This window comes from Giraffa tippelskirchi, chromosome 5, assembly GCF_054371585.1.
Source record: "Giraffa tippelskirchi isolate mGirTip1 chromosome 5, T2T-mGirTip1v1.2.pri, whole genome shotgun sequence".
Classification (NCBI taxonomy): Eukaryota; Metazoa; Chordata; class Mammalia; order Artiodactyla; family Giraffidae; genus Giraffa; species Giraffa tippelskirchi.
In genome coordinates, this window is record NC_137279.1 from 66,630,447 (window position 1) to 66,658,106 (window position 27,660).

At 39.1% G+C, this 27,660-nt stretch overlaps 1 long non-coding RNA gene across 1 annotated transcript in view; it reads left to right on the forward strand.

Moving 5' to 3' along the window:
- LOC145504872 (uncharacterized) overlaps positions 1 to 27,660 on the forward strand; it is a 607,798-nt gene that overhangs the window by 412,741 nt on the left and 167,397 nt on the right. The window lies entirely within an intron of this gene.

Sequence of the window (27,660 nt, forward strand, 5' to 3'; positions counted from 1 at the left end):
CAAAGTCAGTTGTGCTGTGTTCTCTGAAATTCCTACAGGTCTTTTCCAGCTTCCTGGGTTTGAAATACCTGGTTGAATATATTACATCTCACTTATATTTACTGTGTATTTTGCATATTGCCTCCTGTCTTGTAGTTGTTTAGTTTGGTTCTATTTGGTCCTAGCTTCCCAATCAATATCCACAGATAAACAGACATTTCTAAGACAGATGATGGCAAATAGCTATTTTACTTACATTGAATCCCAAGTTAATATGATAAAACTAAATAATATATAAGAAATTTAAAAACTAATTCATAGCTATTAGCTAACTCATGCATAATCAGATCCATGTATAGAAATGTTTTATATTATATTCACTGGAACTATCAATAAGCTTTATTTGAAATCACACTGTATCTCCACAAATTTTGTTTTGCTCATTTATCCAAAAAAATGCACAAGTTAAACTCAAAAGTCTTTTATTTCCTACAGTATAACCTCTACTCAGGAACATTCCTTCAAACAACAGATTTAAAATTTAAAACATGTTTGCCAACATTTAAAATTCCCCAAAGCTCAGATTAATTACCAAATGCTCCTGCATACTCAGCAGCAAGAGTACCCTGAGCTCAACAGACCTTATTTTGTACAGAATTGGCATGTTTTTGAACTTTGTGAACCCTCTGTAGACTTCTTATGCATGACATTCTGGATAATTCATGAAAAGTTCACTTTGCAATAATTAAATGTTAGTCTAGGACTATAATCGACAAACTATAAGAAAGTGTTGGAAATTATCAAGGAAATTTGGCCAATATAAATGAATTACATAATTAATTTATATGACTTTCTTTAAAGGTAATTTAATTCACAATGAGGTTTCCTCAGTCACTCAATCTCATAGTAATTAACATCTACTAATTCTCATGATAGTAAACATTTGTTACTTTCTAAGAATTTAGTAGTGAACTCATCACTGAGGATATAGTGATGGTTAGTTCCAGTACTCATGAAGTTCATATTTGTGTACAGCACAGTACACACATGTTAGGTGCTGGAATAGAGGGTACATGACATTTTTTTAAATAAAGTATTTTTATTTTATTTTTAAGTTTTTTGGCTGCTTGGCCTGTAGGATCTTAGTTCCCTAACCAGGGATCGAACCTGAGCCCTCTGCAGTGGAAGTGTGGAGTCTTAACCACTGGAAGTCCTGGGACATAGCCTTTTCTGAAGAGCAGGATAGATCAGGGAACACCTAAGAGAAAAATCAAGATTGGAACTGTCACTGAGGAATGCTTGTAGGACTAATGAAGACTAGAAAAGGGAGCCTGGAAAAGGAAGAGGGAGGGAGAAAAAGGCAAGACCACAGAGTGTGTGCCCAGTGGTATGAGAAAGGTTGGTGTAGTCATCAGTTATAACTAATTTGCTTAGATTAGTGTTGATGGTTTATATTGGCCAGTGCTCAGAGTTGAGTCTAGAAAATGGGCAAGAAAGAAATGTTACTTTTAATTTTATGCTAAGAGGTTTACAATATTTCTTTGATAGACATCAGAGTGACACATTTTTAAAGTATAATGATCTCTTTTTAAAAATACTTACTTATTTATTTATTTGTGCTTGGTCTTAATTGTCGGAGAAGGCAATGGCATCCCACTCCAGTACTCTTGCCTGGAGAATCCCATGGATGGAGGAGCCTGGTGGGCTGCAGTCCATGTGGTCGCTAGGAGTCAGAGACGACTGAGCGACTTCACTTTCACTTTTCACTTTCATGCATTGGAGAAGGAAATGGCAACCCACTCCAGTGTTCTTGCCTGGAGAATCCCAGGGATGGCGGAGCCTGGTGGGCTGCTGTCTATGGGGTCGCACAGAGTCGGACACGACTGAAGCGACTTAGCAGCAGCAGCAGCAGCAGCAGCAGGTCTTAATTGTGGCATGTGAACTGTTAGCTGGAGCATGTGAACTCTTAGTTGGGGTATGTGGAATCTAGTTCCCTGACAAAGAATTGAACTCAGGACCCCTGCATTGGGAGCATGGAATCTTAGCCAGTGAACCACCACTGAAGTCCCTATAATAATATCTTGAGTAAGTGTGTAGCTCAGCCCAGTGAACTACTAGTCTTTTCTCTCTTGCCTTCTATCCACCCTGCCTTCCGTCCTATTTACTTGCTCTTCTTTTCCTCCTCTGTTCTTTCTCACTTACTGTCTTTCCATACTCCCTTCTATACTTTATCTCTTTTCTCCTCCCCTTCCTCCTAATTTCCTCCTGCCTCAATAGATTAATTTGTATTACTTTGTTTTTTTCCTATACAATCTGATATTTTAAAATATTTTAGACATTTAACACTATGCCATAATATTGCTTTTTAATTTATTTGACAGTTTCAAGTATTTTTCAATCTATAAAGTTTAAAATAAAAGCTAGTTATATATCCATTTTAAGATACAAATTCCAATAACCAAAAGAGAATAGAAAAAAAGTAATTCATCTAAACTAATCATTTAAAATATGTAAATAAGAATGCAATATTATTAGAAGAAGAGTTATTCCCCCCAACTTTATGCAAATTACTTAATAAAAAATTCCTAATAGAAATAGAATAGATGCTGCTTTTTTTATTTTTTAAGACACTTTCCTAATGAATGCTTATTTTGGTGCTAAATATTTTCCTTTCTGATGGTTCTTTAAGATTTAAACTTTTAAATGTACTAGTGTTTAATTATTTTACAAAATATCAAGAAATGAACTTGAATTATACTTCTGTACTGTACAAAGTTTCCACAGGTATCTGTATTTTTTTTTTTGAATAAGTTATTTCAGTAAAATGTTAAAGAGAAATGTTAGAGTAATTTCTGTTAGAATTAAATCAAATAGGTTTAAAGACTGTCTCAAGTATTGAGTGAAAATTTAATGGGACATTTGGAAAAAAAAATCTCAAGGTTGGAGAAGGTGAATATTATGGCAGAGAAACTAAGATGTTACTTTGGAAAGATTATATGACTTTCAATTATTTACTATGAACTTAACTATTTAATTCTGCCCTGTTACTTAACCTGATGTCAGATTTTATACAGGTAAATGTCATATGCTTTTATTATTCAGCAACCATTATTTGTATGATACCTTCCCTTAAATTACTATTTCTGAGTTGTGGAGCAGGTTCCTTGGCAAGTTTGAACTCAGATATTTTATTTCCAAAGCCTCTAAAGAAGTTGCCTGTTACTGCGACAACAGTGCCTGATAGAAACTGGATAATGTCTAAATATTGATTGTGATGTCTGTCACAGCTTTCGAAGTACTTCTATTTAATTCAGTTTAAAGAAATAAAGAGTAAGAGACTGGCAGATGAAGAGAGTTCATTTAATTTTGAAACATAATTCAGCATATTTATGTAATATTAAAAATAAGAACTGAAGAAAATTATAGTCATATTAATAATAGTGTTAAATTGTAAAACCATTGCTCTTAAACCCATACTATATGTGGATTTGAGCGTTCTGTATTTTTTAATGGGATATTTTTTAGTGAATTCAGCGCTGGCAGCATAGGAGATTTCTACTGTTATCCCATCGTAGAACATTGATTTTTTGACTACCACTCATGGACAAACGTACTTTTATAGGAGTCCAGAAGTCCAGTGGCGAAGTTATAGCATACTGTTGGAGCAAAAAACATAAAAGGCAATTGAAGAGAGTAAGAATAGTTTCACTTCATCTACATCACCCCTCTCCTAAGACAGCACAGTTAGTTCAGTGATAAGGGAAACCCTCTCCACCCTCAGGTTCTCCCAGAGAGAAAAATGAGTATGCAGTGAGTGAGCACCTGGCCTCTCCAGATGTGAGGACATGCCCAAGGCACCTACTTCTTCCCCATCCCACCAAGAGTGCTAAATAGATGGGCTCACCTGAGAGGTTGGGAGAGACTGGGCAAACAGCAACAGTATTCAGAACTCACTGGGGGCCTGTAGAAGTGTTGCAGACTCCATCAAGAAGACAACCTATGAGCTGTTTGGGACACCTCTCCTGTGGAGGCCCCAGCTAGTCTATGGGCAAACCCATTGCTCCATGTGCCTCATCCCTTCCTGCCTTGTGGCTGACTCCCAGAGGAAGCACTTGTAGCTGAGTTATGAACACATGCAGAAAGCCTACCCAACCCTGCAGGACTGGAAGAAAACACAGAAGCTGGAGCATCTCAGGGAACTTGCCCTAGGGAACCCAAGTGGAAGACTCTTGACAATTGACCTGGTTTTGCCGTGTCGAGAGGAGGCATACACTTTTAAGAACTTCCCATGCAAGAGGGAACAAGAGATGTGAAAACAGGCACATCATAGAAAAGGTCTGAGAGAGTTTCAGAATCTTCAGCTGAGCTGACATGTAAAGGTAGTTTTTCCCTAAAGCCAGTCAGTAAGGACTAGAGGAAGTGACTGCTTCTTCAAATGTGAAGACAGCAGTGCAGTGTCCAAGGAACACTAAAAATCAAGGAAATGTGACACTGCCAGGAAAATACAATAGTTTTCAGTAACCACCTCCAAAGAAATGGAGATCTATGAATTGCCTGACAAAGATGTCAAAATAATTGTTTTAAAGAAGCTAGAGAGCTATAAGAGAACATAGACACCTCAACAGGGTGAAAACAGTACATGAACAAAATGAAAAGTTCCACAAAAAATAGAAATTATAAAATAAAAGACAAATTATGGAACTAAAGGATACAATGAATACATGTGATAACATAAAAACGTAAGAAAGTGTAAAGCTAACTAGTAAAAGTATGTATACAGTCAAACTCAGAACTCTATTACTGTAGTTTTGGCATGTAAATCACTCTTAACTGTAGAATAAAGGTTAAAAGAGTAAAATATTACAAATAACTATAATAACTTGTTGATGAATATACAATTCAAAAATATTACCTATTTTATATCAAAATATAAAATAAGGGAGGTAAAAGGGTAGAGGTTTTGTATGTGACCAAAGTCATTACCAACTTGAACTTATAAATATGTGATGAATTTTGTAAGCCTAATGGTAAATCACAAAACAAAAACTTATAGTGGATACACAAGAGAAAGAGAAAGAAAAGAGCATACCACTAAAGAAAACCATCAAATCACAAAGCAAGACAAAGAGTAGAAAAAAGGGAGAATGAACTATAAAACAGTCAGAAAATGAACAAGATGGCGATATAGTCCCTACTTACCAACGTGTGAGTGCACACTCAGTTGCTTCAGTCATGCCTGACTCTTTGTGACCCCATGGCCTGCCACGATCCTCTGTCCATGGGATTTCCCAGGCAAGAATGCTGGAGTGAGTTGCCATTTCCTCCTCCAAGGGATTGTCCCAACCTGGGATCAACCCTGTGTCTCCTGCATTGTAGGCAGATTTTTTACCACTGAGCCACTGGGGAAGCCCTACCTATCAATAATTGTATGTAAATAAATCAAACTCTTAATCAATATCTATAGGGTCACTAAATATATAAACAAACAAACAAAACCCAACTATATTCTGCTTAAAGACTCACTTTGGTTAAAAACACACATAAGGTGAAAGTAAATGAAGGAAAAAGATCATTCCATGCAAGAAACAAACAAAAGAGCAGAATTAGGTATATCTATATTGGACAAATAAATTTTAACAAAGTCTATATCAAAAGATAAAGAAAATCATTATATAATGAGAAAAGTGTCAACACATCAAAAGGATACAATAATTTTAAGTATATTATGTACTCGGCATCAGAGCACTTTATTACATGAAATCAATTTTACCTAATACTAAGGGAGAAATAAACTATTTTTTCTGACCATAATGGCATAAAACTATAAGTAAAAAACAAGAATCCTAGAAAATTTACATATATGTGGAAATTAAACAATACATGCCTGAATAACCAATAGGTCAAAGAAGAAATCAAACAGGAACTCTAAAAGCATCCTACACAAATGAAAATAAAAACACATCATATCAAAACTCATGGGGTGCAGAAAACCAGTTCTAAGAGGGGAGTTTATAGCAATTAATGCCTCCATTAAGCAAAGAGAAAGATCTCAAACAACCTAACTTTATACCTCAAGGAATTAGAAAAAGAACAAATCTAACCCCAAGTTAGCTCAAAGAAAGAAAAAAGCTCAGAACAGAAGTAAATGAAATAGAGATTGAAAAAATAATATGAAAGAATAATGAAACAAAGAATTGGTTTTTTAAAAAGATAAGAAAAAAGGCAAATCTCTATCTTGACTAGCCAAGAAAAAAAGAGAGTACTCAATAAATACAGTTATAAATGAAAGAGGAGACGTTACAAGGATAGCGTGGAAATACAATGTATTATAAGACTACACATGTGCTCAGTCATGTCCGACTCTTTGTGACCCCATGGACTGTAGCCCTCCAGTCTCCCATGTCCATGGAATTTTCAAGGCAAGAATAGTGGAGGGGGTTGTCATTTCCTCCTCCAGGTGATCTTCCCGACCCAGGGACTAAACCCTCATCTCTTGAGGCTCTTGCATTGGTAGGCAGATTCTTTACCACTGTGCCACCTGGAAAGGCCATCGTGAGACTCCTGGGGCCAATTATATGCCAACAAATTCAAAAACCTAGAAGAAATGGATAAATTATTAGAAGCACATAATCTATCAAGACTGAATCATGAAGAAATAGAAAACTGAACAGACCAACATTGAGTAAGAAGATTGAATCATCAGTTAAACATATTCCAAAAAGAAAAATTTAAGACTAGATTGTTTCACTGGTAAGAACTTCTAAACATTTAAAGAAGAATTCACACCATTTCTTCTCAGATGCTTTCAAATCTCTGAAGTGGTGGGATCACTTACAAGCTCATTTTACAAGACCAGCATTACCCTGATGTTAAAGCCAGATAAGGACATTACAATAAAAGAAAACTATAGGACAATATCCCTTTCAACATAGAAACAAAAATTCTCAACAGAATACTTGCAAACCAAATTTAATAGCATTTTAAAAGGATCATACACCATGATCAAGTGGGATTTATCCCTGATGTGCAAGGATAATTTAACTTATGCAAATCAATAAATGTGAGCACTACCTTAATAGAATGAAATAAAAGTGATTTCATCATCTTATGAGATCCTGAAGAAGAATTTGAGAATATGGTATCCTTTTATGATGAAAACTCAGAAAAACTAGGTATAGAAGAAATGTACCTCAATGTAATAAAAGCTGTACATGACAAACCTATAGCTTACATCATATTCAATGGTTAAAGAAAAAAAAAGATTATTTCTCTAAAATCAGGAACAACACAAGGGTGCCCACTCTTGCCACTTACAGTGAACTTAGTCTGAGAAGTCCTAGCTCAGAGCAGTTTGGCAAGGAAAAGAAAGAAAAGTCATCCAAATCAGAAAGGGAGAGATAAAATTGTCTCTGTTTGCATATGACATTGATCTTACAGAAAGAAAACCCTAGACTCCATAAAACACTATTAGAATAGATGAATTAAATAAAATTGCAAGATGTAAATCAACATACAAGATCTGTTGTGTTTCTGTACGTTAACAACAAAATGTCCAATAAAGTAATTAAGAGAACAATTCTTTTTATAATAGCATTCAAAAGAATACTATATTTAGGAATAAATTTTATCAAGATGTGATCTATACAAGGAAAGCTATGAGACATTGATTTAAAAAATTAAAAGACACAAATAAATGGGGGAGATATCTCATGTTCATGGACCAGAAGGATTAATATGGTAAATGTCCTTACTACCCAAAGCCATCTACAGATTGAATGCAATCTCTATGAAAATTTCAACAAAACTGGAAAAAAGAAGGACAGCAGGAGCTTAAAACACACAAAGAGAAGACCGCGTGAAAATGGAAGCAGAGATTGGAGTGATGGCTACAGTCAAAGAACATAGCTTGTTTCCTTCTGGCTCTGTCTCACACAGCATCGTTAAGAGGTGAAGTTTGAAAGAACTGGCCAATTTGCAAGCAAGAATGAAAATAAAAAAGAAAATATTCAGAAATGGGACTTGAAAAAGGCAACTGCTTTCTAAATCCAAACAGCAAGAGAGTATGAGAAACACTTGAGAAAATTATGAGTGACCTTTTGTCAAACCTTTTGTCAGAGACAGAATTAAGAATATGGTCTCTGCACTTATTGTAAATTATCCTCAATGGATTATTGTGCATAAGGCAAAGTTCAGGTTAAGACAATGGGGCCAAGTAAAAGTTCAAATTCAGATAAAATGACTTTAGGGCAAAAGCACAAAGTTGTGGTTCTTCTATTGAAGTCCAGATGTTCAAAGTGCCTACTGTTGATTTGTGAGAGACATGATGGCAGGAAGGCAAAGCAATATTGGTATTTGTATTGGTTTTGATATTTCTGTCAAGGAAGTAGAATTCTGAGTATTGTTACAGGAATATGAAAAGGTTGGTATAAGGTAGTTATGAAGCCTATTAAATTTTTGAAAGACGTATATTGGGTTGGCCAAAAAGTTTGTTTGGATTGTTCATATCATTTTATGGAAAAAAACCCAAGCGAATTCTTTGGCCAACCTAATACTTCCGAAAAGAACTAAGAGTCTGTGACTCAGATTTCAAGTGATGCTTGGACTCCCAAATATTTCTTACTAATCCTTGAAAACCTTCCTTTTTACTGTTCAAGAAATTCTATAGCAGTTGTTTAGTTGAGGCATGTAATAAAATGGGTGCAAGCTTGGCTGTTATTCAGTGAGTCTGAAACTTTTCAAATGCAAGTTATGAAATTAGGTAATAAAATAAGAGATGTAAAATATATGGATGTTGTAAGATATAAGAATCAGACTAGAAATCTTTAGTGTTGCCTTTATGCTCCAATATATAGTTCTATATTCTTAGCCAAGAAATCTTACCTTTCTGTGTCACACTGCTTTTTAAAGGCAAAACTGCAGTGATAGTGTATCAGCTAACCATTTAAGAATTTCATTTTGAGAATATAATGGAAGGGAACATACTTTGCATATGTTACAGAGTTGTGTAAAGTAAAACTTGAGCCCACAGGAAATCAGAGGTCCGTAGCTATCTCCTATTGGTGATGCAGCCTCAACCGTCACCTAACTGCCAGAATCTATTTAGGATATCCACTTTGTTTTGATCCTGTAGGATTATGTGCACCTGAGCATTACATGTTCATTTAAACACTGAACATTTAAACAAAAAAAAAAATGTCTTTTTCTAAAAATACAGCTTTCAGATGGAATGGTTTGTAACACCTAAGGTTGAAAGAATGAGACCATTGTCTTTCCAGATGATATTAAATTTTAATTGTGACAAATCAAGTAATTAAGAATAAAAGTAAAAATTTAAAAACAGCAGATTCTGTTTCAAAGATAAAGATCTAAGGAAAGCTCAATAGGAAATGTTTTCATTTAAAGTGAATTTACATGCTAGGCATAGCAAATTGTAGTTTTTTAAAAATACAGACTAAGTGAAATTTGAGATGTGAATGTATGCATTTCCCCTTGTGCCTCATGAATGCTTTCTGGAGCTCTGTCAAAGATCAAAACCACTCTAAGCAGTGCCATGTCAATTAAAACTCTCCACAAATTGAAGTGCATTTTGGCTTTTGTTCAGTTACTCCAAATAATGTTGAATGCCTGAAAGGGTCAGTCATCTTCAATAGTCTGAACTGAAGGCCAATTTTTCAAGTGCGGTTTATAATTCAAAATACAACCTATGCTGTCTTGACAAATTTAAAACAACCACCACAATTTACTTCCTGCCCATGCCATATGCGTAGATGAGCAGACCTGGGGGTTCTTCTCATTAAAGCTCTCACTCTGGGATCTGGAATAATTTATCAAGTACAGTGAACAGTGGTGGTAACTATAGCTGAGGGAGAAGAGTGTAGTACACAATTGTCAAAGCAGGCACTGCGCCATCTTTCTGCCCTTCTCTCTGCCCATGGCAATGAACACAGCCATAACTGAAACATGCGTCACAAGAAGGTGAAGCCTCCTGCAGGCAGGGGAGCCAGCGGAACATAACACATTCAACACATTTGGCTGCTTACAGCGGAGATTTATCACGCACATTCCAAATGACTACTTCAGCAAATAGAATATTTTTTTAGAAAGAAACTATTAGTTGCTCAGTCGGTCCAACTCTTTATGACTCCATGGACTGTAACCTGCCAGAATCCTCTGTCCATAGAATTCTCCAGGCAAGAATACTGGAGTGGGTAGTCGTTCCCTTCTCCAGGGCATCTTCCTGACCCATGGATTGAACCAGGTCTCTCACATTGCAGGCAGATTCTTTACTGTTTGAGCCACCAGGGAAGCCCATAATGCTGTTTTCCCCAAGTCCTAAACTTATTCAGCACTTAGCAAAATTTTCAGATACTAAATTAAAAAAACAAAACAAAACACAAAGCAGCCTTCCAACAATCTATGGACTAAAATATAGTTTTGTTCACAAATAACTTTTGTGCTGCAACGCTTCATTCTCTGGCTGTGTTATAGTTTACAGGGGATGCTGATGGGCAATTAGAAAATGTGACCGGTGCTAGAGGGGGCTGTCTCATCTCTACCAGAAACTGGTGCCATTAAAAATGCTTGCCTATCAACACTCACACCATCTTGGCAAAGCCTGCAATTCCTCCAGTACTGGCTGGCGGGAAATGCCACGTTGGGGGAGCTTGAAATTATCATTAGAGAACTGCTTATGAAAGATGAAAATATGAAAGAGACTTAGGTTGTCAGTGTGGAAACAGTTTGAGTTTTATTAAAGCCCAACATCTGAAAAATCAAAGATAATGTTAATGTATTTTTATACATTTTTTTTCTGTGTTAATTGTATATAGTCACTATAGATTAGACTTTGTATCAAGGTAAAATGAGTCTTTAACAAATTTAATATTTTAAAAATTTAATAACTTTAGCCTGGAATCCTACTTTTTTTTTTTAATTCATATCCTGCTTTCTTTGTGTTTATTTTTTGGATATATTTTACTCATTTTTGATCTTCCTGTAAGTTTTTATCATTAATTTTTTTTTTTATCAATAGTATATATTTTTAACCTTATTTGAGAACTTTGGTCTTTTAGAAAGGAAGGTGAAGCAGTTTATACTCATTTAAATAAGTGGAGAGTGATGTCAGGAAGGAGTCCCCTGCTTAGGGCTGTCTTCAACAAAAATAATTTGACAATTAAATGGGCATGGGAAAAAGTCCCTTTGTGTGAGCTTTGGGAAATTGTGAAACTGTTACCAGTCCTCCTGAGTTGGACCCCAGCAAGTGTCCTTCTGCCTAGTGTTGCTCAAGCCAGAAGAAGACTGAGTTGGGTTCAGAAGCAAAGGAAAGCTTTACTGTGATCAGAGGTGTGAGATCAGGCTCTAGAGCACAGCACAGGCTCTCCCAATGACAGGCTGCAGTGGGGCTGCTTTGTGGGGTCCCCTCAATTGGGAGGGGTGCAGTGCTTCCACTCACGCTCCAGACCGCAGTGTCGGGTGCAGCATCTCTGCACATGGCCCACTGCTGCCATCTTGGATGGCGTGTCCTGTGCAACATCTGCATGTGGCCCTGAGGTGAGGTGCTGAGGCAGGCATTTTGCACTGGGAACTTGAGTCTAAAGGGCTGAGTCTAAGACCTCTGAACATAGTATCCAGTGAGCCAGTGAAACTAGACTAAGCACAAACGAAGAGGAAAAAAAAAAGTTGAGATTTTATTATCCAGATTCTATTTTTATTTCCCTGAAATTATTAATGGGTTTTGTTGGTGACAAATCCTTCCTCTGCCTTTTGTCCTGCTCCTCATTCTTACCTGGTGGCTCAGATGGTAAAGCATCTGCCTACAATGCGGGAGACCTGGATTCAATCCCTGGGTCGGGAAGATCCCCTGGAGAAGGAAATGGCAACCCACTCAAGTATTCTTGCCTGGGAAATCCCATGGATGGAGGAGCCTGGTGGACTATAGTCCATGAAGTCGCAAAGAGTCAGACACAACTGAGCAACTTCACTTTCACTTTCATTCTTGAAGGGCGCCCATAGAATGCAGGTCTGTCTTCTGTAACTGTTTCCTGCTAAGTGTGGGCATTGTCACAACTCGGGTGAAAGAGCAGAATGTCCCCTGATGACCTTTAGGTGTGTTTGTATGTCACCAGGCCTCAGGCCTGACTCTTTGTCTCCCTGAGTGACCATCATCCCGCTAACCTTTTGGAAACAAAGGACATCAGACAATTTAAGATATATGCCTAAATACTAGCAAGAGGAGAGTGTTCACTTGTCCACTTTTCTCCTACGAATGTAGCTGTCTTGCTCTTGGGCCTGTAGGCAAGTGTCTCCTGATGTCCAGGCTCACTGCTGTGGCCTGAATCTCCCTACTCACACTTGTGTTTTTCAGAAGAGAAGCTTTAAGTCAGAAAGTGTTTTGCATGTGTAGTCAAGGGGACCCATTGCCCCAGGCTATCCCTCCAGAGGTTGGGGGCCTCTTTAGTGTGAGGATCCCAGAGAGTGAACCCTGCAACTCTGGGGTAGTGTGAGTGTTTAGTGTCATTGAGTGGGGTCTGTCCATTTAAGAATGAGCTGATCTTGGGAGGGCTGCTTGTTTTCTAGGTTTTGGGGTATACTCAGACTCCTGGACAGAAGGGGTGGAGGGCCAGGTCAGTGGATGCAAGCAGCACCTGGTGACCATATCTCATGAGAGCTTTCATGTCTTCTACTACCTGGTGGACACACCTGACTTACTGCATTTTAAGGGGGCCAAGGTGTCCTGTCTCTAGAACTTGGGGAATGGGTCTACCCTACATTAGTTCAATGCACTTAGCTTTAACTTATCCTTTGTGGCTAACTACATGGGAAGCAGGGCCATGAGAAGCAACCTAATCCAATTTTCTTGAGTTTCCTGACATAGCTTGGCCAAGGCAAACTCTGAATAGATCTTCCTACTTTCCCCAATTGCAATTGGGTCTCCATGTTGAAGGCACATTCCATTTTTTTATGCCCAGGGCACTCATGGAGTGGCCAGCAGGATGTAGGGAATAGGGACCACTGGATTTATATCCTTGGTGGCCTCATTGTCTGCCCTGAAGTCCTATAGCATCAGGTTTAGGACTTCATTGGCTTTAAGGAGAATTGGAGTACTACAGACTGATTGGATAGTCTAATAGGGCCGTTGTCAGTTGGGCCCTGGATAATAGGGTGATGACCAACCAGACCTCCCAATGGAAAGGGTACTGTTTCCTCTTGGGCCATGTATATCTGGGTTTTAGATGGACTATCATGGGACTGAATCCTGAAGCTCATTTCACCCATCCCTGGACCCAGACCTCCATAGAGGTCAACTTGCTCTGTCCAGGGAGGTCTATCCTCAGCCATTAACCTTATCATCATGTGCCCTCTATATAAGGGTATGCCAGTCTCCAGTTGTTTCCCACTGAGTGGAGGTAGTCTCCAGTTTATGCAAGATATCTCTTCCTAGCAGGGTACAGGTCATCCAGGGACATTAGGATGGAATAGGTGAGCATGTGGTTATCTAGCTTACACTCTGCTGACTCTGTGAACCCCTCTTCTTGAGCTTTCCCTAATACCCCCATACTCTTGTGACAAAATTTGTCTGATGTAGTGTTCAGAGCCAAGTAAGTGGCACTGGTGTTGACTAAGAATTTGACAGGCTTTCCCTTTATGCCTAATGTCAGTTGGGCCTCCTTAGAGATTGGTTGGCATGCCAGCCCTCAGCTCCATCATTTTTAATCTCTCTTTGGACCATCTGCCTTCAAGGTAGGGAACTGCTACTTCCACCCCACTTTGGGGGTGGTGTGAGCCTTCTCTCTTCCTGTATCTCTCTTGTTTATATACGGCACTCTGACTGGGTCCTGTTTCTTTGGCTCACTGTTCCTCAGTGAGGGCTGAGGGTCACTACCATATTTGAGAGTCTCCATGGGTGGTTAGTCTAGATTCCTCTGTTGACCAGTTGACACTGGAGGGCAACAGCCAGTAGGTGGGTTTGCTCTGGGCTGTTTATTCTCCAACTTCTATTTGTCAGTTAAGAAACACCAGCTAGGCAACCTCTGCTTGGCAAAAAGTGGGGATATCTGATTCTATTTCCAGTTTCTGATGTTCACACCTAATGTCAGGAGAACTTTGGAAAATGAAATAGGAGGGACTCAGGATTACATTCCTTCCTGGTGACTCAGAGTCAGTGGTCATATAGATTCTGAAGTGTTCCCTGAAGTGCTATAGGAATGTCAAGGGGTTTTCTGTTGACTCCTGATTGATTTTCTTTGTCTTATTCCAATTGCCAGGTTACTTTCCTGCTACTGCCTGGATTCTGTTTAGGTTCATATTTTCATAGTGGGTCAGCCTCTGTGTTCCAGTCCCTTCTCCAATGCCTTGGTGGCCCCAGTGGAGCTCATTACCCTGAAACCCCTTGATTCTTCATTCTGAAAAGAGCATGGTCTGCATTCTTTCTTTCTCCTTGTCTGCTTCCTCTTGGGCTTTTGAAAATACCTCTTGGTTTTTATTCCCAAATTTGGAGTACCTTTTGGAGGCTCTGTGTGTCAGCCTTTGTGGAGACATGGGTCTGAAAGAGTCCCCTAAGCAGATTCAAGAACCCCTCTGGATCTTCTCTCAACCCCTTACTATAGATTTTCCTGTTCCACAGGTCAGAAGTGGTAAATGGGATGTGTCCCTGGATGGGCCCTCCTTCTCCACTGGGAACTTGACTCCAAGGAAATACTTTTCCTGTTGGGTTGGGGGAACCTTACTGGTAATTAGCCCTGTAGTTTGTCCTTGCTGAACTGGGTTCTGAAGAATGGGGCTGGTATGGAGGGGCCCAAATTGGAATATAGGAAGGAAGGCACAAGGGACAGAGCAGCAAGAGGAGGATAAGAGAGGAGATCAAGAAGGTCCTCGGGAGAAGGGTCAAGGACTGGTATTTCCTCAGTGAAGAAGAGTGCATGTTCTTTTTCAAAGACTTTGTTCTGATATAAGGCCATACAAGGACACAGGGAAATTCATCCCCTTTTCTTACATAGCAGAATCAATTGTAAAGTGGTACTGTAATTTAGAGATCCACTGATGGGCCAGCTTTCCCCATCTCTCAGCATATATTGGGACTAGGCTATACTACATAGGATGTTTTAGGGGTCACAGGGTGATACCTGAAAAGCTTTCAGTTCTGTATAATGCATTCTTTAGTATGGTGGACATTTGTTTCTCCTAGATCTTTTGGATTTGTTTCCAAGTACTGAGGGGATTGGTTGGAATGACTCATTGGCCCAGAAATGCCACACGATTTGACCCAAATAAGATTTCTAGTTCAGGGAATTTGGAACCAGCCCCAAACTATTAATGGACTCCTCAAAGACCAAAATAGCAGGCATCCGGATGGCATGGGGACCACCTAATAAAATGGAACAAGGATGCCCTGTCCAAGTTCAGGAAAAGGCACTGGGGTTGCCTGAGTGATAATAGTTACCAGGGTAGGTGCACGACAGTAACTTGGCCTCATGTGGTTGGCAGTAATTTCTCTGAAGTGGGTAGAGGAACTTTGTGAGCTACTCAGAGGATTAGGAACCCCATCATTTGGAAGTTCTGTGAGCTGCTGGTGAGAGTAGGAAACACCCACTGACCTACCTCTCCTTGCCCTTTGCTTATGAGGTGCACTTTAGACAATGCTTTGTCATCCAGGGTTCCCTGAGCTCTCCTCCCATTACCAGCACAGAATTCCAGGCACCCCAACAATCTGCTGAGTACCCTGCAGGAGTCCCTTGTGCTTTTATTTTTTACCTGGCAGGAAGTCCCCAAACTCCTCCTTTTCAGCTGAAAGGAGGAAAAGAGGAGATCCCCTATCTTAGACAGCTTTGCCACTCCATATGAGACCACGTTGGTCAGGAACTAACATGACTAAGCTCCTCTGGCATGGAGATGGTCCTGTCTAACCTCCCATGAGACATTCTGCCTGAGTAACTATCTCAAGCATAGGCCATTACAAATTTAAGGGAAGTATCCAATTATATGAGAGTCCATGTCACTTGTCTTCCCTGGGACTCAGTAGTAAAGAATGCAACTGCCAATGCAGGATACACAGGTTTGGTACCTGGGTCAGGAAGATCCCCTGGAGGGGGAAATGACTACCCACTTCAGTCTTCTTGCCTGAGAAATCCCATGGACAGAGGAGTCTGGTGAGCTACAGTCCATGGGTTTGCAAAGAGTGAGACACAAACAACAAATGGCATGGTTGCTTGATTGATTGTTCTTAGTTGTGTCCAATTCTTTGTGACTCCATGGACTGTAGCCCACCAAGCTCCTTTGTCCATGGGATTTTCCAGGCAGGAATCCCGGAATGGGTTGCCATTTCCTCCTGTAGGGGATGTTTCTGACCCAGGGACTGAACCTGCATCTCTTGCATTGGCAGGTGGATTCTTTACCACTGAGCCACTTGGGAAGCCTATGAGGGTATACTATCAAAAATATAAAAGAAATTTATACTACACAATAGGAAAAATGCTGCAATAATCTAATTTTTAAAAATGGGCAGAGTACCCAAAGGGACGTTAATTTTTTTGAAGATGATATATAGATGGCCAACCAGAACATAAGAAGTTGCTCAACTTGTTAGGAAAATGAAAATCAAAACCACTTGCAGTTGTTAGAGTGGGTAGACTCAAAAAAGACAAGCGAGAACAACTGTTGCATATGGTAAAACTGAAACCTTGTGCACTGTTGGTGGAAATGTAAAGTCTCACAGCTAGTATAGGAAATATGCATATTCCTCAAGAAAATAAACATGAAAGTACCTTCAGTCACTCAGTCGTGTCCAACAATTTCCGACTCTGTGGACTGTAGCATGCCAAGCTTTCCCGTCCTTCACCAGCTCTCGGAGCTTGCTCAAACTCATGTCCATACAGTCGGTGATGCCATCAAATCATCTCATCCTCTGTCGTCCCCTTCTCATCCTGTCTTCAATCTTTCCAAGCATCAAGATCTTTTCCAATGTGTCAGTTCTTTGCATCAGCTGGCCAAAGTATTGGAGTTTCAGCTTCAGCATCAGTCCTTCCAATGAATATTCAGGACTGATTTCCTTTAGGATAGACTGGTTGGATCTCCTTGCAGTCCAAGGGACTCTGAAGAGTCTTCTCCAACACCACAGTTCAAAAGCATCAATTCTTCAGCACTTAGCTTTCTTTATTGCCCAACTCTCACATCCATACATACTAACTGCTAAGTCGCTTCAGTCGTGTCTGGCTCTGTGAGGCCCCATAGACGGCAGCCCACCAGGCTTCCCTGTCCCTGGGATTCTCCAGACAAGAATACTGGAGTGGGTTGCCATTTCTACTGGAAAAACCATAGCTTTGACTAGATGGACCTTTTTTGGCAAAGTAATGTCTCTGCTTTTTAATATGCTAAGTTGATCATAACTTCTCTTCCAAGGGGCAAGTGTCTTTTAATTTCATGGCTGCAATCACCATCTTCAGTGATTTTGGAGTCCCCCAAAATAGTGTCTGTAAATGTTTTCATTGTTTCCCCATCTATTTGCCATGAAGTGATGGGACCAGATGCCATGATCTTAGTTTTTTGAATGTTGAGTTTTAAGCCACCATTTTCACTCTCCTCTTTCAATTTCATCAAGAGACTCTTTAATTCTTCAACTTCTGCCATAAGGGTGGTGTCATCTACATGTCTGAGGTTATTGATATTCCTCCCTGCAATCTTGATTCCAGCTTGTGCTTCATTCAGCGTGGCATTTCACATAATGTACTCTGTCAGTTCAGATCAGTTCAGTCGCTCAGTCGTGTCCGACTCTTTGCGACCCCATGAATCGCAGCACGCCAGGCCTCCCTGTCCATCACCAACTCCCGGAGTCTACCCAAACCCATGTTCATCTAGTCAGTGATGCCATCCAACCATCTCATCCTCTGTCGTCCCCTTCTCCTCCTGCCCCCAATCCTACCCCTAATCCTAAGCATTAGGGGCTTTTCCAATGAGTCAACCCTTCGCATGAGGTGCCCAAAGTATTGGAGTTTCAGCTTCAACCTCAGTCCTTCCAATGAACACCCCGGACTGATCTCTTTTAGGATGGATTGATTGGATCTCCTTGCAGTCCAAGGGACTCTCAAGAGTCTTCTCCAACACCACAGTTCAAAAGCATCAATTCTGAGGCGCTCAGCTTCCTTCACCATCCAACTCTCACATCCATACATGACCACTGGAAAAACCATAGCCTTGACTAGACGGACTTTTGTTGGCAAAGTAATGTCTCTGCTTTTAAATATGCTATCTAGGTTGGCCATAACCTTCCTTCCAAGGAGTAAGCGTCTTTTAATTTCATGGCTACAGTCACCATCAGCAGTGATTCTGGAGCCCAAAAAATAAAGTCTGACACTGTTTCCACTGTTTCCCCATCTATTTCCCATGGAGTGATGGGACCAGATGCCATGATCTTAGTTTTCTGAACGTTGAGCTTTAAGCCAACTTTTTCACTCTCCTCCTTCACCTTCATCAAGAGGCTCTTTAGTTCTTCTTCACTCTCTTCCATAAGGGTGGTGTCATCCGCATATCTGAGGTTATTGATATTTCTCCCGGCAATCTTGATTCCAGCTTGTGTTTCTTCCAGCCCAACGTTTCTCATGATGTACTCTGCATATAAGTTAAACAAGCTACTCTGTATAGATGTTAAATAAACAAGGTGAAAATATACAGCCTTAATATACTCCTTTCTCAATTTGGACAGTCTGTTGTTCCATGTCCAGTTCTAACTGTTTCTTCTTGACCTGCATATGGATTTCTCAGGAGGCAGGTAAGGTCGTCTGGTATTCCCATCTCTTTAAGAATATAGGGGACTGGAATGCAAAATTAGGCGGTCAAGAGATACCTGGAGTAATAGGAAAATTTGGCCTTGGAGTACACTATGAACCAGGACCAAGGCTAACAGAGTTTTGCCAAGAGAATGCACTGGTCATAGCAAATACCCTATTCCAACAACACAAGATAAGACTCTCCACGAGGACATCACCAGTTGGTCAATACCGAAATCAGATTTTTCTGATTTTTTTGCAGCCAAAGATGGAGAAGCTTTATGCAGTCAGGAAAAACAAAACTGGGTGCTGACTGTGGCTCAGATCATGAACTCCTTATTGGCAAATTCATACTTGAAGAAAGTAGGGAAAACCACTAGACCATTCAGTTATGACCTAAATCAAATTCCTTACAATTATACAGTGGAAGTGACAAATAGACTCAGGGGATCAGATCAGATAGACAGAGTGCCTGAAGAACTATGGATGGAGGTTTGTGACATTGCACAGGAGGCAGTGATCAAGACGACCCCCAAGAAAAAGAAATGCGAAAAGGTAAGATGGTTATCTGAGGAGGCCTTACAAATAGCTGAGAAAAGAAGAGAAGATAAAGGGAAAGGAGAAAAGGAAAGATGTACCCATTTGAATGCAGAGCTCCAAAGAAAAGCAAGGAGAGATAAGAAAGCCTTCCTCAGTGATCAGTGCAAAGAAATAGAGGAAAAATAGGATGGGGAAGACTAGAGATCTCTTCAAGAAAATTAGAGATGCCAAGGGAGCATTTCATGCAAAGATGGGCACAATAAAGGACAGAAATGGTATTGACCTAACAGAAGCAGAAGATATTAAGAAGGGGTGGCAAGAATACACAGAAGAACTATACAAAAAAGATCTTCATGATCCAGATAACCACAATGGTGTGATCACTCACCTAGAGCCAGACATCCTGGAATGCGAAATCAAGTGAGCCTTAGGAAGCATTACTATGAACAAAGCTAGTGAAGGTGATGGAATTCCAGTTGAGCTATTTCAAATCCTAAAAGATGATGCTGTGAAGGTGCTGCACTCAATATGGCAGCAAATCTGGAAACCCAGTAGTGGCCACAGGGCTGGAAAAGATCAGTTTTCATTTCAATCCCAAAGAAAGGCAATGCCAAAAATGTTCTAACTACCACACAATTGCACTCATCTCACATACTAGCAAAGTAATGCTCAAAATTCTTCAAGCCAGGCTTCAACAGTACATGAACTATGTACTTCAGATGTTCAAGCTGGATTTAGAAAAGGCAGAGGAAACAGAGATCAAATTGTCACCATCCGTTGGATCATTGAGAAAGCAAGAGAGTTCCAGAAAACATCTACTTCTGCTTTATTGCCTACGCCAAAGCTTTGACTATGTGGATCACAACAAACTGTGGAATTACCTTATCATCTGTCAATACCACTTCTTGCTATTTATTTGAATGATGTGAAATACTTATTTTAAAGAGATATCTATATTACCATGTTCATTCAAGCATTAGTTGGTGTAATCAAGACATGGAAACAACTAAAATGTCCACTGATGTGTGATTGTATGAAGAAAATCTGGTGTATATATGCAATGGAATATTTCTCATCCATGAGAAAGAACTGCTGCCATTTGAGGCCACATAGATGGATGTGGAGGGCATTATGCTATGTGTGGTAAGTCAGAGAAAGACAAGTATTGTATGCTCTCACTTATATATGGAACCTCAAAACGTTGAACTCATACACAGAGTAGATTGGTGGTCACCAGGTTCTGGGACACAGGAGAAATAGAAAGACATTGGTCAAAAGGTACTAATGTGTAGTTATAAGATGATTAAGTTCTGGGGATCTAATTTAAAGTATAGTTAATATAGTTAACCAATACTACATTGTGTACCTTAGAGTTGCCAAAGAGTAGAGCTTACATCTTATCATCACAGGCATAAAAGTGGAACCATGTGAGAGGTTAAAAAACAAAATTCAACTGAATAAATTTTAAAGATCTTTTTGATTTTATTCAATAATTTATGAACTGGACAGAATCCAATCTAGCAGATAGAAAGAAACTCCAAGGATCTGTACAAAATGAAAGAGTTATAAATAGAAAGGAATGAGAACAATGATGTTATATTATACAAGGCAAAAAAGCAGGTTGGTTGTTGAAAGGTTATCTTCTCTATAGGGGATGGCAGGTGTCTGTTGGGCAGATGACCTCGCTAGTGCTGATCAGGCAACCCTGACTGACTGCTGTAAGATTCCAATTCTAGGAGAGCTGAAACTAATTAAATCTCTGGTGATGTTGTACTTAACATAAGTAGCTCCATTTTGGGCTAGCTGTTTTGTGTAATCATTTCATGAGAGAAATATGGTGTACATTAAATCATCACATTATAATGCGTAAACATACACAATATTATATGTCAAATAGATCTCAATAAACCTAGAGAAAATGAAATCTTTTAGCATTAATTCTTTTATAAGACTGAATAATTGATATATTTTATGGTTTCTTTTTTTATTTTCCTTATCATGCTTTATAAAATATGTTTAGATTTTGATGTCACAGCTATTTCAAAGCTATTTTTAAGGGTATGCCATAGAAAATTTTAGATATTCTGAAGCTACATTTGCTCTTTCTTAGCATTTCCTACCTTAGAATTTCTCATTATTGGCAATTTTACTCTTCTGATTGTCTAGTCATAAACCTTGGTGTTGTCTTTGTCTCCTCTCTTTCTTTTATTGATACATACCACATCCAGTCAGTAATGGGTTCTTTTTGGTTTTAATTTTATATGTAGTGAGAAATACAGTTACCTTCTGCCACTTCCACCTGTTAGATTTTGGTCCAGGCCCCTGGTGTCTTGGTTACATCGCTGGGGCATCACTTGACTGCTCATCCAGTTTCTACATTTTCCCACATGAGCTAATGTCAGCACAGGATCTAGAGAAGTCCTTTTCATATATGTTTGGGGCTTCCTGGTGGCTCAGCTGATAAAGAATCTGCATGTAATGCAGGAGACCTAGATTTGATCCCTGGGTTGGGGAAGATTCCCTGGAGAAGGGAAAGGCTACCCACTCCAGTATTCTGGCCTGGAGAATTCCATGGACTGTATAGTCCACAGGGTCGCAAAGAATCAGACCTAACTGAGGGACTTTCACTTTCACTTTTCATATATGTTAATTTACCTGTCTTCTCTGCTCAAATCCCTCAATGATTCTCCATTTCTTTAAAGTTCCATACAACAACTCACAGGGCTTCTCATGATCTGTGTAGCTAATGTCTCCCCTCATTTATATATACATATGTATCTATTCTTCTTCCCCCATTTAGGTTATTACAAAGTACTGAACAGAGTTCCCTGTGCTATACTATATGTCATTGTAAGTTATCCATTTTATATATAGCAATGTTCACATGTCCATATCAAACATTCATTCTATCCCTCCCCTACCCAATCTTCCCCCTGGTAACTATAAGTTCTTCTCTAAGTCTGTCAGTCTGTTTCTGTTTTGTAAATAATAGAACACATTTAAATACCAAATATTGAGAGTTATATTAAAGAAAAAGAAATTCAAAAAAGAAAAATGATTGTCTGAGAAGGCCTTACAAATAGCTGTGAAAAGAAGAGAGGCTAAAAGGTAAAGGAGAAAAGGAAAGATGTACCCATTTGAATGTAGAGTTCCAAAGAATAGCAAGGAGAGATAAGAAAGCCTTCCTCAGTGATCAATGCAAAGAAATAGAGGAAAACAATAGAATGGGAAAGACTAGAGATCTCTTCAAGAAAATTAGAGATACCAAGGGAATATTTCATGCAAAGATAGGCTCAATAAAGGACAGAAATGGTATGGACCTAAAAGAAGCAGAAGATATTAAGAAGGGGTGGCAAGAATACACAGAAGAACTATACAAAAAAAGATGTTCATGACCCAGATAACCATGATGATGTGATCACCCACCTAGAGCCAGACATCCTGGAATGTGAAGTCAAGTGGGCTTTAGGAAGCATCACTACAAACAAAGCTAGTGGAGGTGATGGAATTCCATTTGAGCTATTTCAAATCCTAAAAGATGATGCTGTGAAGGTGCTGCACTCAATATGCCAGGTAATCTGGAAAACTCAGAAGTGGCCACAGGACTGGAAAAGATCAGTTTTCATTTCAATCCCAAAGAAAGGCAATGCCAAAGAATGTTTAAACTGCTGCACTGTCAGGGGACATTCAACTTTAAGGGATCCAATATGTTGTATTTTCCTTTGTGTGCCATTGTATAAGTAAATCTCTTCCTATTAGATTGAGGGGTGCATCTATCACATAAGGTTATAATGTTGTAGGCTGGCCTTTTGGTCTCTCACAAGGATAAATTTGAATATTTTCATAGACTTCTTATATTTTGATTTGAGAAATTCCTGTAATTTGGCAAGAAATTTCTGTATAGGGCAAGATTTGGGCCATGCTGCTACTGCTAAGTCGCTTCAGTCATGTCTGACTCTGTGCGACCCCATAGATGGCAGCCCACTAGGCTCCCCCATCCCTGGGATTCTCCAGGCAAGAACACTGGAGTGGATTGCCATTTCATAGGGCAAGATTTGGGCCATAAATGTTTGGAAATAATAGTGATATCGGATCCAGTATCGAGGAGACCAGAAAATCTTTTATCATTAATTTTGATATTTATATTTGGCCAGGTGTATTCAGATACCAATGACATCCATAAGGATTGTTTTTGATCTGTATTTCCTAATTTATTTGTCTGTATATCATAAGAGGAGTTAATGGAAATGTAAGGTAAAAGAAGTAATTGGGCACAATGGCACACAAAGGAAAATGCAATATATTGGAGCCCTTAAAGTTGAATGTCCCCTGACACTGCACAATTGCACTCATCTCACACACTAGCAAAGTAATGCTCAAAATTCTCCAAACCAGGCTTTAACAGTATGTGAACTGTGAACTTCCCGATGTTCAAGCTGGATTTAGAAAAGGCAGAGGAACCAGGGATCAAATTGCCAACATCCATCGTATCAATGAGAAAGCAAGAGAGTTCCAAACAAAATCATCTACTTCTGCTTTATTGACTATGCCAAAGCCTTTGACTATATGGATCACAACAAACTGGAAAATTCTTCAAGAGATAGGAACACCAGATCACCTGACCTGCCTCCTGAGAAATCTGTATGCAGGTCAAGAAGCAACAGTTAGAACTGGACATGGAACAACAGACTGGTTCCAAATCAGGAAAGGGGTACATCATGGTTGTATATTGTAACCCAGCTTATTTAACTTATATGCAGAGTACATCATGTGAAATGCCAGGCAAAATGAAGCACAAGCTGGAATCAAGCTTGCCGGGAGAAATATCAATAACCCTCAGATACACAGAGGACACCATCCTTATGGCAGAAAGCAAAGAACTAAAGGGACTCTTGATGAAAGTGAAAGAGGAGAGTGAACAAGTTAGCTTAAAACCCAACATTGAGAAAACTAAGATCATAGCATCTGGTCCCATTACTTCATGGCAAATAGATGGTGAAACAATGGAAACAGTGAGAGACTTTAATTTTGGGGGCTCCAAAGTCACCACAGCCATGAAGTTAAAAGACGCTTGCTCCTTAGAAGACAAGCTATGACCAACGTAGAAAGAATATTAAAAAGAAAAGACATTACTTTGCCAACAAAGTTCTGTCTAATCAAAATTATGTTTTTTTTCCCCAGTAGTCATGTATAGATATGAGAGTTGGGACTATAAAGAAAGTTGAGCATCGAAGAGTTGATGCCTTTGAACTGTGGTGTTGGAGAAGACTCTTCAGAGTCCCTTGGACTGCAAGGAAATCCAACCAGTCCTTCCTAAAGGAAATCAGTCCTGAATATTCATTGGACGTACTTATGCTGAAGCTGAAACTCCAATACTTTGGCCACCTGATGTGAAGAACTGACTCATTGGAGAAGACCTTGATGCTGGGAAAGGTTAAAGGCAGGAGGAGAAGGGGACGGCAGAGGATGAGATGGTTGGATGGCATCATCGATTCGATGGACATGAGTTTGAGCAAACTCTGGGAGGTGGTGATGGACAGAGAAGCCTGGTGTGCTGCAGTCCATGGGGTCGCAAAGTGTCAGACATGACTGAGCTATTCAACTGAACTGATTGAGTGTTATCTCTGGGTTATGGTTTCGGTGACTGCTTATTTTCTTTATTTTATTCTAGCTTTAACATCTTCATAGTGAACATATATAAAGAAACAAAATTCTAAATAGAAATAACCATTGTTTCTAAGAAATGATAGGGTAGTTTAATAATTTTTTTCTATATATCTTCTAAAATGTAATTTATTTTGCTCTTCTCCTTTGGGAATGTGAGTATCTCAAAAAGTAGGTGACATTAACACATGTAATTTTTACATATTGTTTGGTTGTTGAAGATTGCTTTTAATGACTGAAGTCATCTACTTGGAAACTTTTTTTAATAAACAACTTTACTGAGATATCTTTGATATACACAAATTGTAAATATTTAAGGTATACAACTTAATATTTTGATATATTGTCTTGTACGTTGAGAAAAGATCACAGTTAAGTAATGTATCTGTTACCTCTGCATAGTTACCATTTTTGTGCATGTGTCCAGAAAATTTAAGACATATCATCTTGAAAAATTTCAAATATGCAATTTTGTATCATTATCTATACTCATCAAGCTGTACATTGCATCTCTATAATTTATTCATCTTGTGTAACTGGAAATTTATAACCTTTTGATCAAAATCATCCTATTTCTTCCTCTGCCATCCCTCGGCCACCACTGTTCTACTTGACTTTCATGAATTTGACTATTTACATTACACAGAGTAAGATCATGCAGTATTTTGCTTCTTATGTCTTGCTTATTTCACTTAGCATAATGTTCTGTGAACATAATGTTCACAGAGCTATAATTTCACATGGCTCTACCCATGTTATTGCAAATGGCAAGGTTGCTCCTCTGTAAGGCTGAATAATATTCCGTTGGGAATATGTATGTGTGTGTGTGTGTGTGTGTGTGTGTGTGTGTGTGTGTGTGTGTGTGTGTGTATAGAGAAAATATAGAGACACATACCTATATACATCTGTATCTCACATTTTTATTTTTTTAAATAAATTTATTTATTTTAGTTGGGGGCTAGTTACTTTACAATATTGTAGTGGTTTTTGCCATCCATTGACATGAATCAGCCATGGGTTTACATGTGTTCCCCATCCTGAACCCCCCTCCCACCTCCCTCCCCATCCCATCCCTCTGGGTCATCCCATTGCCCCAGCCCTGAGCATTTGTCTCATGCATCGAACATGGAATGGTGTTCTGTTTCACATATGATAATATACATGTTTCAATGCTATTCTCTCAGAATGTCCCACCCTCACCTTCTCCCTCAGAGTCCATAAGACTGTTCTATGCATCTGTGTCTCTTATTCTGTCTCGCATATAAGGTTATCATTACCATCTTTCAAATTCCATACATATGCATTGTATACTATATTGGTGTTTTTCTTTCTGGCTTACTTCACTCTGTATAATGGGCTCCAGTTTCATCCATCTCAATAGAGCTGATTCAAATGTATTCTTTTTAATGGCTGAGTAATATTCCATTGTGTATATGTACCACAGCTTCCTTATCCATTCGTCTGCTGATGGACATCTAGGTTGCTTCCATGTCCTGGCTATTATAAACAGTGCTGCGATGAACATTGGGGTACATGTGTCTCTTTCAATTCTGGTTTCCTCAGTGTGTATGCCCAGCAGTGAGATTGCTGGGTCATATGGTAGTTCTATTCCCAGTTTTTTAAGGAATTTCCACACTGTTCTCCATAGTGGCTGTACTAGTTTGCATTCCCACCAACAGTTAAAAGGGTTCCCTTTTCTCCACACCCTCTCCAGCATTTATTGCATTTATCTTTTGGATAGCAGCCATTCTGACTGGCGTGTATCTCACACTTTAAATCCTTTCATAGACATATTGGTTGTGTCTGTAACTTGGTTATTGTACATAATGCTGCAATTAGCATAGGGGTACAAATATCTCTTCAAAATGCTAATTTCAAACAGTTTTGCTATGTACACAGAAGTGGAGTTGCCGGATCATGTTAGTTCCAGTTTTAAGTTTGTAAATAACCTCCACGCTATTCTCCATAATGGGTGTACCAATTTACATCCTCAGCAACAGTGTACAAGTGTTCCCTCCTTTCCACATCCTCACCAATATTTATCTTTTGTAATTTTTATACTAGCCATGCTGACTAGTGATAATCAGATGAGGTGATAACTTTTGGTTTTGACTTGTATTGCCCTGATGAATAGAGATTGTGAGTATCTTTGCATATACTTATTAGCCATTTGAATTTCTTCTTTTGAGAAATGTCTATTTAGGTCCTTTGGCTATTTATTTTTTTAAGAGTTTATTTTTTAAAACAGCTTTTGGTTTACAGCATAATTAAGGGGAAGGTATAGAAGTTTCTCATATACCCTTGCCTCCACACTGTGTAGCCTCCCCCGTTCTCAACATCCCCCATCAGAGTGGTACATTTATCACAACTGATGAACTACATTCACACATAATAATCATTGAAAGTCCATAGTACACATTATGGTTCACTCATGGTGTTATACCTTCTATGGGTTTGGACAAACGTATCCATCATTATGGTGTCATTATAGAGTATTTTCACTGCCTTAAGAATTTTCTGGGCTCTGCCTATTCATGCTTCCTGCCCTAACCCAAGGCCTAGCAACTCATCTTTTTACTGTCTCCACAGTTTTGTCTTTTCCAGAGTGTCATATAGTTGGAGTGTCATATAGTTGTCTTTAGAAATTGGCTTCTTCACTTAGTAACGTGCACTTATGTTTCCCTCATATTTTCTCTTAGCTCAGTTGCTAAAGACTCTG